This window comes from Mustelus asterias, chromosome 19 (genome assembly GCF_964213995.1).
Source record: "Mustelus asterias chromosome 19, sMusAst1.hap1.1, whole genome shotgun sequence".
Taxonomy (NCBI): domain Eukaryota; kingdom Metazoa; phylum Chordata; class Chondrichthyes; order Carcharhiniformes; family Triakidae; genus Mustelus; species Mustelus asterias.
Window position 1 is genome coordinate 64,378,915 of NC_135819.1, and position 12,298 is coordinate 64,391,212.

General features: G+C 42.7%; 1 protein-coding gene across 2 annotated transcripts in view; it reads left to right on the forward strand.

The window, feature by feature from the left end:
- The first annotated feature begins 254 nt into the window (after positions 1-254).
- LOC144508019 (interferon regulatory factor 6-like) overlaps positions 255-12,298 on the forward strand; it is a 45,128-nt gene continuing 33,084 nt past the window's right edge. Inside the window, exons 1-2 of one of the 2 annotated variants that reach the window (XM_078235727.1) lie at positions 373-733; positions 6,277-6,350. The gene's annotated coding sequence lies outside the window, so the exon portion shown is untranslated. Of the gene's footprint in view, positions 734-6,276; positions 6,351-12,298 lie in introns of both variants that reach the window. The other variant, XM_078235728.1, reaches the window with a different exon arrangement.

Below are 12,298 nucleotides of genomic sequence, written 5' to 3' on the forward strand. Positions count from 1 at the left end.
CCACATCTTAATCCTAAATGGCTAACCCCTCATCCTGAGACTATGAATCCCAGTTTCTGACTGTCCAGCCAAGAGAAACAGCCTCTCAGAAACCTCTACCTCCTGAACTTTAAGAGAAGGTGGTCTGTGAAACTTTACTACAAGGCGCCTGCCTGCGGCTTTTGCGGACAGAACAAGTCACTGCACTTCAAAAAAAAACTTACAATCTAGTCTTTGGATCACTGTTTTACCTAGTGCGCGCTCGCTCTCTCTCTACCGCTTCCCTTTTCTACACACGCACTCCCGGTTAGCAAGGTGCCTTTGAGGTGAAGGTTAGTTTCCTCTCGCTTTGCATGGAAAAAAATGTGGCTCGGGAACCCGGAAGGGTGGGGATTGTGTAAGGAACAGCTGTAAACTCGGCGTCACTTTACGGTGAAATGATTATAACTCAGTTTGAAACGCAGGAAGTGAGGCTGAATCTTTCACATCCTCTATCTGGGCGCTGAAGGGGGAATAAAACGCACTTTCGCTCTGACTGTCACGAGCTGGCAGGTCGAGGTACGAAAAAAATATCTGAGGGTCGGAGGAGATAGATCGTCTTTCAACAAAGTAAATACACCCACGGATCAAAATCCAGGAGAGGAGGGAAAAATCTTTGGTCCCGAAAAGTACCTGACAGGAGAGGCAGCATCAGAATTGAGTCAATGTCCTTCTGATCAGCGTGTCAGTTTCCGGTCTTCAGTCAGAACTCCCGGTAAGAGAACATACGTCCCACTGTCTAAAGAAAGTTAACTTTGGCTTCAGGTGATCTGTTTGTCTCGCAGCTAAAGTCAACGACTTCCTTGTTTGTTTCGCTTTTATTAATATGATCCCAAGTATCTTGCAGTTGCATCATTGCGTATGGTGACTGTACCTGTCACATTAATAACACAACACGGTGATAAGTAAAGGTTGGGAATTGTCACTTCTTTGGGGGAGGCTTAAATTGTTCTGAAGTCATGTTTTTTTTTAAAGTTTGAATGATCTGTCATTTTGTTATTCGTTTTTAGAGTAAACTGCTGTTTATGTATCACGCCCACCGAAGTGATTTAATCCGAGGACTAAACCCTCAGTTCGATTATCTGCTAGATTCGAGAGGGTATTTTAAGTCTAGTTCCACTGGACTGTGGGTCACGCTCGGGATTACTTAATTCAATTATTTTACAAATACTTCAGGAAGGAGGGCAGGATTATTGGATTCCATGATATGTTGAATTCGTTGTTGATCTTGTCAGTGCTGGAACTTATAGGAGTCTCTCTTTCTGTTGCCTGGACTGTTACTGATTGTGATGATACTGTCTATGGATTTAATCTGGGTGTGGGGGTGCGAGGACTATCCCAAAAATGTTTACTGGAACCAACTGAAGTTAATAAAAGTCTGAGAGAAGATGTACTAAGACAATATGAAATTAAAGCAAAACTAAGTTTGCGGTTTTTAAGGCCTGCTGTTTGTAGGGAGTCCTTAGAGCCAAAAGTTTTGAGTTCCCGAGGAAAGAAAAGAACAGGGGAAACAAGAAGGGAGATATGTGGGACTTGAGAGGCTAGAAAGGATCAAGAGATTGATCCTTCACTCTCACAATATGTTTGAGAAGGGAAAGTGTAAAAGCTGGCTGTGGCAATTGTACTAGGACATTCAAAAATCCTTGTGAGATTGAGTCATATTGTAAGAGATGCTGATTGGTGTTGCATCCTCCAACCCCATGCTTCCTAACCAGAAACCAAGAAGATCTCAACCTGCAAGGATTGAGAAAACTCCATGTCATGTCTTCTGCTTTCAGGGAATATTTATGTATAGACATATGAAAACAACAGGCAGGAAAAGATCATCTGGTCCATCAAGCCTGCCCCCGCAAGAACAGGAGAATTAGGAGCAGGAATAGGCCATTTGGCTCCTTGGTCCTGTGCACCATTTGATAAGATCATGGCTGACCTGATTGTGGTCTCAGCTCCAATTTTCTGTCTGCACTTCCACCATAACTATTGACTCTCTTGTAAGTCAAAAATCTGTTTAACTCAGCCTTGCCTGTTTTAATTGTTAGAGTTTTTAGTATTTCTCATTCTTAGCCACAGGTGATTGGATCATGTATGAGCTGAATTATTCTTCACTTCCCCATTTGGCAATGACAATGTCTGGCTATATCCAAGCCGTACATACCAGAAGTTCTTTGATTTAACGTAAGTCTGTGCTGAATTAGAAGAGCTATCATTGACTTCAGCAACCCTGGGTTAATGGCATCAAGGCAAACTGTAGAACCCCTGTTCAGCCAGGATTTCCTGTCTACTGCCAATTTGTGGGAAGTGTGGAGGTGGATGCTAGGACTGGTTTACTGCTCTCTGTGCTGTAAATGCCTACCAGTTTTAACTGAAAGACTAATCATTTGGACTAAGTATTATATGGCTGACAGTGGCTGTGGGTTCAACTCTTTTGAGGAGCAAAGCGGAGAGAATGTTTAAAATGGCTATCATTCTAGGGGTAGAATCATAGAATCCTACAGTGCAGAAGGAGACCATTTGGCCATCGAGTTTGCACCAACCACAATCTCACCCAGGCCCTATTCCCAAGAGGGGTAGGGTACAAGAGGGAAGGAGAGATCAGCAGGTTGGCACACTACCTATCAACAATTTTTTCAAGGATAATATGACTTGATAGCATTGGTGATTCAATATTCTCCATTGCCATTTCAATGAAATGTAATGGTGGGTGCATTCATTTGAGCACACTGTAGTACAATTCTGGATTCTCACTTTCCAAACATAATTTTTGTCTGGAGTGAGTAATTGGCCTCTATTGCTGTAGGATGTTAGTCGTGCTGGGTGAAATCTGTCGAAGGTGATGAATTAAGTGTGATAGGTGAAGTTGTTTTTTTTCTCCCAGGTGTATTTGTACCAAAATAAGACTTTGTACAAAGACTTATACAAAATAAAAATCTGAATTAAAATCAGGAAATGCTGAGCAGATCTGATAGAGTTGGTGACCTTTCATCTGCATTGGAAAACATTAGAGACGTACAAAGTTTTAAACAAGTACAGAGGCCATGATTGGAGGGAGGAAAGGAAAGAATCACAGAAATTTATATCATGGAAGGAAGCCACTTGGTCCATCATGTCTGTGTTGGTTGAAACCATCTCCTGAAATCTCAGCCTCGCAAATACATTACAGTGACTCCAGCTGCTGCTCAAGCTCCAAAATGCAGAGCTTGATTTCCTCCAGCTTTATGATACATAAAAAGCCTCCTGGAGTTCCCACATAGCACAGGATGTACATTCAGTAGGCCAAGCAGCCTTGGATAGCAAGCAGCCTTGGTTCGTTTAACAGTAGTATCGTTACCAGCAACTGTTAGGCAACAGCATTAAGTGTTACTGAACCAAGGTGGAAATTAAGATACAGATCGGCTAGGATGTAACTGAATAGTGGAGCAACTCGTTCCAAATAAATCATCGTTGTTGCTGCTTCCTTTACAATAACAGTCACTAATATTCATTTAGCACCAAACCATTCCAAGGCTCTTCACTGAAATGTGATAAAACAAAAGGAGGTATGATTAAATGAACAAAAATGCTTAATCAAAGAGGAAGTTTTTAAGGAATGATTTAGCTAAGAATGGAACCAGGTGAGTGCAGTCCCATCTAGCTGGATGATAATGGAGAGGCATTGAAGGTGATGTTGTAGTTAATCATGATGTAGAGATGCCGGCATTGGACTTAATCATGTCACAGTCTACAGACAGGTTGAGGTGAAAAGGTTTACCTCTGTCATAGTCACCTGGGATGTCATTTGTGATTCTGATAAGAGTCATTTCGGTACAATGGCTACAAACCTGACTGGAAGCGTTCAAACATGGAATTCTGGAAAAGATGGTATCAGATCTGGGAGGCACAAACTTTTCAAAGACTTTGAAGAGAAAAGGGAGATTGAAGATGGGATGGTAGTTTGCAAGAATGATGGGGTCTTGTTATTTTTGAGAGGAGGACTAATGATGGCAGATTTGAAATAAAGAGGAATAACACTTGAAATGACAGAAATGTTAACTATATCAGCTAAAATGGCAATCAGGAGGTGAAGTTGGATGGTCAGCAGTTTGTTGGCAAAAGGACTGAGGGAACGGGAGGTGGGTCTCATCGGCAACATGAGCTCAGAGCGGACATGAGGTGAGATAGAAAAAAAACTAAAGAAATACGTGAATTTAGGGTTTAGGGCAGTAGAGAGCATTAGGAGACGTTCAGCCATTGCCTCCAACCAGAAATAAATCTGCAGTTTTAAAAAATATTTGTTCTTAGAATATGACGGTCAGTGGCAAGACCAACATTTATTGCCAATCCCTATTTTCTCTGGATGGTAGTGTTGAGCCACTTATAACTCTGGCTTACTAAGGCCATATCAAAGGGCAGTTAAGAGTAAACATGTAGGTTAGATCAGGTAAATATGGCAGATTTCCTTCCCTGAAGCAGTGAACCAGATGGACTTTTACAATGATCTGGTAGTTTTGTGACCATTTATTATTGATACCAGGGACTTTATTGCAGATTAATTAATCAATTTCACTGTTGTCTATGCTTTATTTCCTTGATTACTGTTTGTTTAGTTTTTGCTAAAATTGTCTCCATCAGGAGTTAGCACTGCCAGTGGCAGAATGAAGCTCCATTCCTTCCATTCCTGTGTGCCTTAACCACATTCTCAAAGACACTTTCATTTCCCACACCAATCATGCAGTTTGTCTGGGTGAAATTTCCAAATTGCCTTCTGTTCATGTCAAATGCTCAGCAGATTTGTGCTTTTGGCTTGAACTCATTAGGAAGTGAATTCAGATCAGTCCAAACTCATTTTATGTCAGTACTTTAACTTCAAGCAGTCACAGCAGACTATTCAAATGCTCTATTGGCTACCGTAACACTACAGTCTGCGCTCTCTCCTTTCCTTCCCTATGTTCGGTACGTTTTTTATAGCGTGCAAGAAACAACATGTGACAATAAATCAAATCCCGCCCTCCTTAAACTTTGCTGATTGTTACTCTTCATTGATTGGGCACATTGAGTGCCAAATCGAAGACTGATAGATCATCTTCCAGTTCCATTTTAACATATCTCAACTCTGTCCAGATTGTGATTTATTTTCTCTTCCTACGAGCAGCACTTTATGGTTGTCTAATAATTGCAGTTTCCTACCCTTCATCAAGGTCCTTATCTATTCCCAGGGTTTTCCTTTAATCTCTGCAGCTTTAAATTAAATTAGTGGCTTTTAGTGTGAAGTCAAGGTACTCTGGATCCTAGAGCTCATAACCATCCAATTGGGGTGTCGCATTCTCAAAATGTTCTGTAGGATGGTCAAGCAAAATTTTCACTTTCTGAATCCATGCTGACGGCTACTGATTAGGTTATTCTTAGACAGATAATCCTCAATCCACTATCGTACATGGTGTAGGACTAATGGTAGTCTGTCATTGTCTATGTCTGTTTTGCCCCCTTTTGGAATATGTACCTTGCAGTGTAGTGGTGGTGATCTGTCTAAGGGGACATTCTCTGCTCATTTCTCCATAGTTCGTGCTTTTGCACTTTTCTCTTCAGTTGCTCGCAGGAGCCTTCCATTTTCAATTTCAGTGAGCAATATAACTAGGGATAAGAATATATGAGATGGTTTCCTATTGCCTATGTGCTTAAAGGAAATAAGTCCTGTTCCCCAAAGATCCTCTCCTTTTGTAAGTCTTGTCCCTCAAGGTTTTAGTTCTTCCACCATCACCACCAAAGATTTGTTGGTTACACTGTTGTCAATGGCTTGTAACCATGAGCATGGGTCTGAGGCAGCTTGCAAAATGGCAGGATGACCACCCCCATTCCCCGAGTCTGTCTCAAGTGAACACCTTAAGTGTCCAATGACTCCCTCATAATGATTGTCAGTACCTCAAAAATGCCTCCTGATTCCCCACCCCCAACCCACCATCTTTTTCAGTGCTCTGTGGTATAATTATCCCTGGGGATTCATTTGATTCTAAGAATCCCATCGCTGTTGCAAGTAATGAACAACATACTTCCTTTGTATGAAGAAAACATGATGCTCATTACTTTCTCCAAGTATTCACAAGGAGAGACACCGCTCAGCATACTTGGGGTTGCTCACCCTCAGTTTCAAGCTTATTTAAACCTTTTGTATCTTCCATCAGTTCCCTGACTGCTCTCTCGCTGTTGTGCTGCCATTTTTCTCTTTCTCGTTTTAATTTGTTTACATGGTTGGAGCTTACTGGCCATTGGAATATATCTCTCCAGGATGCTCAGACTTACCCTTTACACATGAATTAAGGATCAACAAGGTCATCTATGTGCGGATCCACAAGAGATGGGTGAGATCCTAAATGAATATTTCTCATTCGTATTTACTGTTGAGAAAAGCATGGATGTTATGGAACTTGGGGAAATAAATAGTGATGTCTTGAGGATGTACATATTACAGAGAAGGAGGTGCTGGAAGTCTTAAAGCGCATCAAGGTAGATAAATCCCTGGGACCTGATGAAGTATATCCCAGGACGATGTGGGAGGCTAGGGAGGAAATTGCGGGTCCCTTAGCCGACATATTTGAATCATCGATAGTCACAGGTGAGGTGCCTGAAGATTGGAGAGTGGCAAATGTTGTGCCTTTGTTTAAAAAGGGCTGCAGGGAAAAGCCTGGGAACTACAGGCCAGTGAGCCTCACATCTGTGGTGGGTAAATTGTTGGACGGTATTTTGAGAGACAGGATCCATAGGCGTTTAAAGATGCAAGGACTGATTAGGGACAGTCAGCGTGGCTTTGTGAGTGGAAAATCATGTCTCACAAATTTAATTGAGTTGTTTGATGGGGTAACCAAGAAGGTAGATGAGGGCAGTGCAGTTGATGTTGTCTACATGGACTTTAGCAAGGCCTTTGACAAGGTACCAAAGATGTGCGGGTTAAGTTGATTGGCCATGCTAAAAAAAAAATTGCCCTTAGTGTCCTGAGATGCGTAGGTTAGAGGGATTAGTGGGTAAATATGTAGGGATATGGGGGTAGGGCCTGGGTGGGATTGTGGTCGGTGCAGACTCGATGGGCCGAATGGCCTCTTTCTGTACTGTAGGGTTTCTATGATTCTATGTACTGCATGGTAGGTTGTTGCATAAAGTTAAATCTCACGGGATCCAGGGTGAGGTATCTAACTGGATACAAAATTGGCTTCTTGACAGAAGCCAAAGGGTGGTTGTAGAGAGTTGTTTTTCAAACTGGAAGCCTGTGACCAGCGGTGTGCCTCAGGGATCAGTGCTGGGCCCGCTGTTATTTGTCATTTATATTAATGATTTGGATGAGAATATAGTTAGTAAGTTTGCAGATGACACCAGGATTGGTGGCATAGTGGACAGTGAAGAAAGTTATCTCCAATTGCAACGGGATCTTGATCAATTGGGCCAGTGGGCTGACGAATGGCAGATGGAGTTTAATTCAGACAAATGCGAGGTGATGCATTTTGGTATATTGAACCAGGGCAGGACTTACTCAGTTAATGGTAGGGCATTGGGGAGAGTTACAGAACAAAGAGATCTAGGGGTACATGTTCATAGCTCTTTGAAAGTGGAGTCACAGGTGGACAGAATGGTGAAGAAGGCATTCGGCATGCTTGGTTTCATCGGTCAGAACATTGAATACAGGAGTTGGGACGTCTTGTTGAAGTCGTATAAGACATTGGTAAGGCCACACTTGGAATACTGTGTGCAATTCTGGTCACCCTATTATAGAAAGGATATTATTAAATTAGAAAGAGTGCAGAAAAGATTTATTAGGATGCTACCGGGACTTGATAAATTGAGTTATAAGGAGAGGCTGAATAGACTGGGCCTTTTTTCTCTGGAGCGTAGGAGGCTGAGGGGTGACCTTATAGAGGTCTATAAAATAATGAGGGGCATAGACAAGGTAGATAGTCAATATCTTTTCCCAAAGGTAGGGAAGTCTAAAACTAGAGGGCATAGGTTTAAGGTGAGAGGGGAGAGATACAAAAGTATCCAGAGGGGCAATTTATTCACACAGAGGATGGTCAGTGTCTGGAACAAGCTGCCAGAGGTAGTAGTAGAGGCGGATACAATTTTATCTTTTAAAAAGCATTTAGATAGTTACATGGGTACGATGGGTATAGTGGGATATGGATCAAATGCAGGCAATTGGGATTAGCTTAGGGGTTTTTTGTAAAAAAAAAGGGCGGCATGGACAAGTTGGGCCGAAGGGCCTGTTTCCATGCTGTAAACCTCTATGACATGTCCCTGTTGTCTTCTACTAAATTATTATTGGACAATATTTGTTTTAGTTGGTTTCTCAATTAAATTTAAATAATTTAAATTTGTATACTTGGGTTCCTGGTCTTTTAGTATTTCTGGTCTCCAGATCATGTTTAAAGTTTATTTATTAGTGTCACAAGGAGGCTTACATTAACACTGCAATGAAATCACTGTGAAAATCCTCTAGTCGCCACACTCTGGCACCTGTTTGGGTACACTGAGGGAGAATTTAGCATGGCCAATGCACCTTACCAGCACATCTTTCAGACTGTGGCAGGAAACCAGAGCACCCGGAGGAAACCCATGCAGACACTGGGAGAACATGCAGACTCCACACACAGTGACCCAAGCTGGGAATCAAACCTGGATCCCTGGCACTGTGAGGCAGCAGTGCTAACCACTGTGCCACCGGTGAACATGATCTTTCTATGGTCATTGACGATTCCTTCAGGTACAATGACTTTTATGTCTTGACTATTTTCATAGAAAGCCACAGCACAAACAGGCCCTTCGGCCCACAAGTTGCGCCGATCACATCCCCACCTCTAGGCCTATCTATAGCCCTCAATCCCATTAAATCCCATGTACTCATCCAGAAGTCTCTTAAAAGACCCCAACGAGTTTGCCTCCACCACCACCGACGTCAGCCGATTCCACTCACCCACCACCCTCTGAGTGAAAAACTTACCCCTGACATCTCCTCTGTACCTACCCCCCAGCACCTTAAACCTGTGTCCTCTCGTAGCAACCATTTCAGCCCTTGGAAATAGCCTCTGAGAGTCTACCCTATCCAGACCTCTCAACATCTTGTAAACCTCTATCAGGTCACCTCTCATCCTTCGTCTCTCCAGGGAGAAGAGACCAAGCTCCCTCAACCTATCCTCATAAGGCATGCCCCCCAATCCAGGCAACATCCTTGTAAATCTCCTCTGCACCCTTTCAATGGCTTCAACATCTTTCCTGTAATGAGGTGACCAGAACTGCGCGCAGTACTCCAAGTGGGGTCTAACCAGGGTCCTATAAAGCTGCAGCATTATCTCCCGACTCCTAAACTCAATCCCTCGATTAATGAAGGCCAGTACGCCGTACGCCTTCTTGACCGCATCCTCCACCTGCGAGGCCGATTTAAGAGTCCTATGGACCCGGACCCCAAGGTCCTTCTGATCCTCTACACTGCTAAGAATGGTACCCTTCATATTATATTGCTGCTTCATCCCATTGGATCTGCCAAAATGGATCACCACACACTTATCCGGGTTGAAGTCCATCTGCCACTTCTCCGCCCAGTCTTGCATTTTCAAAGCCATTTACTCATACCAAACCAAGATCAGCATTATCTTTCATGGTTTTCTTGACATGTCGATCAAGAGTAAGTCATTGGTCAACTCTGAATCTGAACCATGGGTTTTCCCAGGTTATATTATAGATACATAGAATGGTTACATCACAAAAGGAGGCTATTTGACTCATCATGTTCCTGCTAGTTCTCTGCAAATGTAACTCAGCTGTGGCTTTCTATGTTCTATGTTCTATGTTCTAGTCGCATACCCCAACCATTCCCCATAGCTCTGTAAATATTGTCTCTTCAGGTGTTTGTACAATTTTCTGTAGAAAGCCATGATTGAATCTGCTTCCACCACACACGCAGGCAGTGCATACCAGATCCTAAACCATTTGTGGCATAGAAAAGCTTTCCTCATGTCACCATTAGTTCTTTTGCCATTCACCATAATATTGGTACCTTCGATCCTTCCAGCAATGGGGACAGTTTTCTTTACTTGCATTGGAAATGTTTCCATTATTTTATATTGCCTCTCCTTATTCTTCCTATTAAAATGTGTCACTTCACTCTTCTCTGCATTAAATTTTCACCTGCCACTATCTTCCCATTCCATCAAGTTGTTTAAGTCCTTTTAAAGTACATCACTATGTCTTCACAGTTCACAATACTTCCAAGTTTTGTGTTGTCTGAACATTTTGAAACTATGCCCTACTGGTCAAAATTCTGGAACATCCTTTCTAATGGCAGTGTAGAGTAATATCACAAGGACTGCACTGGTTCCAGGTGGCGGCTCACACTCTCAGGGACAATTAAGGATGGGCAATAAATGCTGGCCTTGCCAGTGATGGTCGCATTCCGAGAATGGAGAATGAAATAAAAATCCAAATTTAGGTCATTAAAATATATCAAGAAAAGCAGTGGTAATTGTGCTGACTCCTGGAGAACCAAAGTCCAGTCCAAAGAAACAACTATTCACGAGCGCTTCCTGTTTCCTGTTACTCAGATAACTGTCACTGTTACTTGTATACCATGAGCTTCAATTTATTATGTTGTTTGAAATGTCCCATTAAAAAAAACCTTTGCTATCCCAATTCCTCCTCCACCCCCCCCCCCCCCTCCACCCCCCCCCGTATGTTGTCTTTCTTAAGCATTTCAAGTGGCCTTTGGCACACTGTTATAGTGTACATAGCTCACTGAAAGTGCTTGCGATATATATACCTCCAGACTGTGTTCACTGATGCTTGTTGAAATTGCTGGTTCATTCTTCTACTTTAACTAACCTTGCATTCTTCCTAGAAGTAAGGGGTATACACAAAACAAGTTTAGACATCTTTGTGCACATTGTAATGAAATAGAAACAGTACAAGGCGGCCCTTAATTTGGTTCCAAGATGGGTGTTTTCAGGCTATTTGGCAGAAAGAAGATGTCAGTCTGGTGCAGGAGGAGCAACACTATTGAGGCTTAAACTTCAACATGAGGGAAGTTTCTCATATCTAACAGTCTTATGACTGCCCCAACAATCCTTATTGCCGAGGTTGGGCACCCAAAATGGAAAGTTTTTAATTCCCCAGCACAGACATCCCACATTAGGATCAGTCCATACTTCACGCATACTGAGTCCAATGAATACGTTCTAGCTCCAAGTGGGTAGTGTTGTAATGGGAATTTCCACGCATACCTGAATTCATTTTCCAGGCATCCCACCCCACCCACACAAAAATATAGAGGATTTTCCAGTTATGGCAGGTGTGAACATTCCCAGCAATTACATGAGCAGCAATGAGTCACTGGGTGGAATCTAATCAAGGGGTCAAGGCACTTATATATAGAATAAAGTTTATTTATTACTGGCTTACATTAACACTTCAAATAAAGTTATTGTGAAAATCCCCTAGTCGCCACACTCTGGTGCCTGTTTGGGTGGATGCCCATGAGTGAATTGTGAGCTGGAATGTAATCAAGGGGTTCAGGTGGTTTGTACACAGAACAACAGATATACCTGAGAGTGAGTTACAGGCTGAAATCTAATTAAGGGGTTAAGGTAGGTTTCTATATAAAATAATGGTTACCCAGGAGAGAGTTACAGGCAGTAATCTAATGAAGGGATTTGGTGGATTTAGATGTAGAATAAGAGAAACCCAAGAATGAGTTGTAAGCTGGAATCTAATTGAGTGGGTGATGTAGGAAAATCACTACATTAAAAACTAAACCTTTTTAAAAGGCTATTTAATGTTTTAACTCTTCTGTACGTACAGTTCTGTGATGCCACATTCTGGACATCATGGGTTTTTGCCCAGTCACATCTGAGCGAGAGGTATGGCACTGAATCTTGAGCTCTTGCTGCGGTGAGCTTGGAAGCAGGAGGGGCATGAAACTTTGGTGATGGTGGCGTCCCCAAATCCCGGTGCTTTCCCATCTCCACCCAGATTAAGTTCTGAGCAGGCAGGCCTGTGGTTGACTTTCCCATTCCACCACCAATTGAAACCCTTAACTGGTCATTTAAAGACCACTTAATTCCACTGAGACTAACCTAGTTTCTGGCAGCCAATTGCCATGTGGTATGCATGACAGCTGATGCCGTACAAACATCTTGTCACTTCCAGGGGGGAGGTAGTGGAGGGGTGGGGGATGGCTGGGGAGGGTGGTAGGTAGTGCAGGGGTGGAAAGGGGGATAGGTAATGGAGGTTTGGGACTCTGGCAGCAGCCATAGCCCCTCCATAGCACTGCCGA